We start from the raw sequence: 5,543 nt of genomic DNA, 5'->3' as shown, positions 1-5,543 counted from the left end.
TGGAATGATGAAGCTAACATTGTGATAATCAGTTTTCAATTCACATGCAAATTAAGTTGATGTAATAGTAATAATCTAAATAAGCTTCTTATAACCAAGAAAATTCTACTGAATTCAAGTTATACATGTTGCATGATCAGATCTCCAAGTAGGACAGAATAGTGGCACCTGGAACCATTCAGGCTGGTGTTAAGAACCTGTGCTCACAGCTGACACTTTCTTAGTAACCATGTCTTTTGAGCACACTGTGCTTGAAAACTTACAGGTCAGCATGCAGCTCTTTCCTGTTGTCTGACCATATAAACCAAACATCTCTCATAACCTCTCTTCATCGATGGCTTCAGGTCTGTTGATCTTATTCCCAAGAATCAGTATAAATGCATTAGAAGTGGTTTCGACTGTCATTAGCAAATCAAGTTCTTCTTTTGATTCTAACAGCCTTTCATGATCTGCACAATCCACCAGAAGTGTAACGCCGTTGATAGCAGGAAGATAGTTTTTCCATACTCTTTGAGCTTGAACAGTCACCCACCTTAAAAGTTGCAAAGGTTATACCAGCAGTGGTTAGTTCTTTTGAAGGGAGATGTAACATTAGGGACATGTGTCCATGTCTGTCATCTTTTAGCATAAGCAGTAATGTTGTTTTTCTCATGTTGTCCAATCCAAAAAATACCAATTTGCCAGTTTTCTTTTATAAGCCTAAAAACTGTAGCACTCTGCTAAAATCACTGTATATCCAATCAAAGATGAAGGATCTGTCCATATTTTAGCATCTGAGACTGAAGAGAATGCTATTCCTTGCTTGGCACTGGCCCTGTACCCTCTGAGACTGGACTGCAAAGTGATGGCTACTTGATGAGCTTTGCTTAAAAGTCAAATAGTTCTTCTTGGAAAAGAGGAACAAGTTTTGTCAATGTACATGCAAATACTGAAAGAAAAGAACTTTCCATATTCAATTTAGTTCCTTGAAAATGTTTAAGTATGCCTTTCACTGTAAAAAATATGGCTACTAGGAAATTTTAAATTATATATATGGCTCAGATTATACTTTCATTGGACAGCATGAGTCTAAGGATCTTGTCATGATCAATGCTGAAGTGTCAGGAACTCACCTTTTCACACATACGGGGGAGTGTGCAGATACTTCAAAAGACCAGAGGCAGAGTAGACAATTTTATTCGTTTCCAGTTTTGTTGGATTGTCATCTCAAAAGTGGGGTGCAGTATTGTGCTGATACATTATTAACAACTGGTTCTTGGGGTAAAAAAAAAATCCCTGCTTTCTACCATTATCTAGTTTCCATAGTACAAATGTTTCCATCAAGGCCCATTTCAAGCTACCAACTGGACATCACTGGGAGTCTGGAAGAAGGACTGATAAATTGGCTCTGGCCAGCAGGTTGCAGCCAGCTTCAGTCCACCACTATCTGGGACTATCTATTATTCATCATTGCTTCTGCAGAAGCATGCGTAATCAACAAAGAGTAAGCCCATTTTAAGTATAGTACTTGTTGAATGAACAAATATTTCTGCTAGCCACAAATCTCCTGTTGTTTCAGTTTTCCCCTGATCCTTTAATCTTTCTGAAATGTACATTCCTAAAGTTGGGGGTAAATGTATGACTACAGGCATTCTTTTTCTTGGCCCTTGTAATGAATGTGTTGTGCTGTCCAGATCTCCCTTAGCTCTGAGCCATTCATTACCCTGATGGTTGGGAGTATTACCTGATGGTGCTCAGCTGAAACTCTGTGTAAGAATTCTACAGGTCCGAAAGAAGCTGCCTCTCCAGTGGTTTCCCAAGCAGCTCTCTGCGTCTAATGACTGGTTAATGAGAAGAGTCCAGGTTTGGCCCCTTCAGTTAGAGACATTTTGGAAGAACCATCCCAGTATCAGAATTTCCTGTGAGACCTGCCATAATCCCTATTGCAACTGCATGATGATTCAATTTATACCTCTGCTCAGCACCGCTTCATTCATTCCTTTATGGGCATGGTCTCTGAAATCACTGCACAGTGTCTCCATCACAAGGTCTGCTTGCCAGAGAATGCAACCTACAACAGGCACAACGAAAAAATCTGACAACTCCGCTCCTTTGACTCAAGGTCCATGTTATTTTTAACTTCATCAACCAGTTCTTACATGTTGGTTATCAAGGCCAGATCTTGCCACTTCCTCCAGCTTATAGAGAGGAAATTTATAAGTGAGGTAAGTCAAGAAGTTCTATTGGAGAAGATTTCTAAGAATTTTCACTGTGGTCACATTTAAAAGCATGAGTTTACTGTGTGAATAGTTGGAATCCTTATAACTAATATGTCTATTAGCTTTGGTTTACTACTTGGAATGTTGTGATTTTTACTATATTGTTGTAGAAAATATCGACTTGTTGCAATGATTGACCTCAGCTCCATTCAGCATTTTTGCACCCATCAGAACAATAGGAATAACTGCCTAAAGTTGAGATAATCATAATCATATCAGAGGAGGGCTATTTTCAAAATTCTCTTACTGTAAAATGATACCTCAAGTATTCTCATTTTTTGAGAATACTTTAGTGCTTTTTATTTTATGAGAAAATGTTTTTCAGCCTATCCCCAAAGCAAATTTATTTATTTTTTCCTTTCCAAATTCCTGTTATTTCAAGTAAAAAAAATTATAACATAAAGTCAGATAGTTCTATTCAATTATTGGATAAAATTCTATAGACCATTTTGAAGAAGTCCATTGCATGACTCAGATTTTTTTTTCCTTAGCATTGCCTTTGCCACAGGTTAAATTGCATTTTCCATTTGATCTTCAGACAAAAACAAAAGGAAGCTACATGAAATGAAATAATAAGAACTTGCTTTATTTTCTAACTTCTGCCCTTTATTAATCATAAATGAATATTACCTTCTAAACACTTAAAAATCATTTTGTCAACATATTTGCCAAATATCCAGAAGAATAGTCTCTTATTTATTATACTTTTTTTCCTATAGTACCAGATATAAGAATACAATCAGTAAAATATGTCAAAATTTTCTTCATAAACTCCCTTTATTAGCACAACAACTCCAAATCTAACATTTACTCTCATTGTCATAATATACTTACAGAGAAATCAAAGTTTTTATTGGTTGTTGTAAAAGTCAAATGAAGGTGAAAGTTGCTCAGTCATGTCCAGACTCTTTGCTACTGCCATGGACCATATAGTCCATGGAATTCCCCAGGCCAGAATCCTGGAGTGGGTTGCTATTTCCTCCTCCAGAGGATCTTCCCAACCCAAGAACTGAACCGGGGTCTCCTATATTGCAGGAGGATTCTTTACCAGCTGAGCTGTAAATGACTTTTCAAATATGTCTGATGTAGTGATCCAAGGAGAAAAGAGCAGATAAAACCACGGAAGGTCTTGGAAGGCAGGAAGGGAAAAACCAGACCCTTATCATCTTTCCCTCTCCTGTATTGTAACTGTTAATGGATTTCAGGTCCTCCTGAGCAGTATAACCTGTCTCCCCTCCTACCCCATAGGGAGAACGTATTTGCCTTACTCTTCTCCCCACCCAGTATACATGCCTCATCCCATCAACAATGACCCACAAAACCTTTATCCCATTCCTTGTACCCTGGCTATAAAAGTGGACTAAGGACCCCTGTTCAAGGTCAGTTCTCCCTTGAACTGACTGGCCTGCTATTCTAACAGCGTCTCCCACTCTAATAAACTTTATTTCCCTCTCATCCTGTCTCATATCTGGAAATTCTTTTCTAACATGCGCCCAGACCACAACATCTAATAAGAGATAGTCTGTTATTGACTAGTCTGTGGTGGTTTCTACTTGCTTATAGTCATCTTAAACTACTGAACCTGAGCCTAGGTGTCTTTCAATCTTTCTGGAAAAGTCCCAGACATAACCTCTCTATTGGATTTTCCTGTCTCTTTATTGGGCTTCCGAGGTGGCGCTAGTGGTAAAGAACCCACCTGCCAGTGCATGAGACATAAGAGACACAGGTTTGATCCCTGGGTCCAGAAGATCCCCTGGAGGAGGGCATGGCAACCCACTCCAGTATTCTTGCCTGGAGAATCCCATGGACAGAAGATGTATGCAGACCACAGACCTTAGGGTCAGAAAGAATCAGACTTGGCATGCAGGCACATCTCTTTATTATCTCTTACTGGATCTTGAATTAGACAAATATAGGGCCTGCCCTCCATGTCTAACAACGTTTTCATTTTTTTCACTTCATCTCTTTATGCTCCAACTTAGTCATTTCCACAAGTTGCTTATCCAGGTCACTAAATATTTCTTCATCAGAAGTTTGAATATTTCATTAAGTTTTTAATTCCGTGATTATTTTTCAACTTCTAGAAGTTCTACTTTTTTCTTTTACAAATCTTCCTGTTCATTTTTAAAATAAGCTCTTACTCCTGTCCATTTAAAAATAGTCACAACCTAAAAGTTGAGAGTTATGTTTTATTTGGTAGAAATTTTTAGGACTTAAGCCCGGAGGCAACATATCAAGTAACCCTAAGAGAACTGCATCGAGGTGGTGGAGGAGGAGGCAGCAGGGGCAGCAGGGAGGAACCAGCAACAGAGGGCTTGTAGTCTGAACATCAAAAGATTTTTGTTAATTAAAGAAAACCAGGTAAGCCAAGCTAAGGAATTCAACTGTTTTCTATGTATGAGAAGATGCAAGAGTCTGGGCTCACTGAAATCATTCCTTTCATATGCATCTCAGCTGTGGGGGCCAGTCTCCTGTGTTTTTCACATTCTGAGCTCCCTTGGGGTTCACCATAGGGAGTGGCTGCAGTTTGATGGCTGCTAGATCACAGGTATTCTCCTTCTGGAGTTCCCTCAGGGCTCACTGGCTCACATTAGAAGGATGCAATCGCTGATTGTGACATCATGGTTTACTGATACGGCAGGAAATATTCCATTTCTCACTCTTTACTTAGGTTTTCAACTCCTTTTATTTCTTTAAACATCTTAGGTGTTCAAGAATTAATTAAAATTAGATATCTTAGATATCTAATTAAATATCTTAGATATTTGGTGACTCTAATGTCTTGTGACTTTCATGGGTAAACTCATTTGTTGGGGCTCTATCAACATTTTTTTGAGACCCAGTTTGAAGATGTGGTCCTTCAGAAAGAAGTTGAGTTTGCCTCTGTTATGCAGTCTGTTATATTTTAAATAGATATATAATGTTTCATGGTCTAGACATGTAATTTATTTAGTCACTTCTCCACTGGCAGAGGGGCCCTGGTGGTAAGGTGGTAAGAATCCATCTGCTAATGCAGGAGACGTAGATGTGGGTTCAATCTTCGGGTAGGAAAGATCCCCTGGAGGAGGAAATGGTAACTGACTCCAGTAGTTTTGCCTGGGAAATCCCATGGACAGAGGAGTCTGGTGGGCTACAGTCCATGGGGTTGCAAAAAGTCAGAAATGACTGACTGACTGAGCACAAGCTAATGGCAGATATCATGGGATGGGGTGCTGTGTATTTCTTCTATTTAGTTTGGATTACATTTTGAGGTCCCTCCCCCCCAGTTGAAGTGATAAATTACTG

The 5,543-nt window shown here is 39.0% G+C and overlaps 1 pseudogene; it reads right to left on the bottom strand.

Moving 5' to 3' along the window:
* Positions 1–220: 220 nt before the first annotated feature.
* On the bottom strand, positions 221–763 carry LOC109568765 (small COPII coat GTPase SAR1B pseudogene; annotated as a pseudogene).
* Between the last annotated feature and the right edge of the window lie 4,780 nt (positions 764–5,543).

This window comes from Bos indicus, chromosome 15 (genome assembly GCF_029378745.1).
Source record: "Bos indicus isolate NIAB-ARS_2022 breed Sahiwal x Tharparkar chromosome 15, NIAB-ARS_B.indTharparkar_mat_pri_1.0, whole genome shotgun sequence".
Classification (NCBI taxonomy): Eukaryota; Metazoa; Chordata; class Mammalia; order Artiodactyla; family Bovidae; genus Bos; species Bos indicus.
This window is presented reverse-complemented; position numbering and strand designations above follow the sequence as displayed.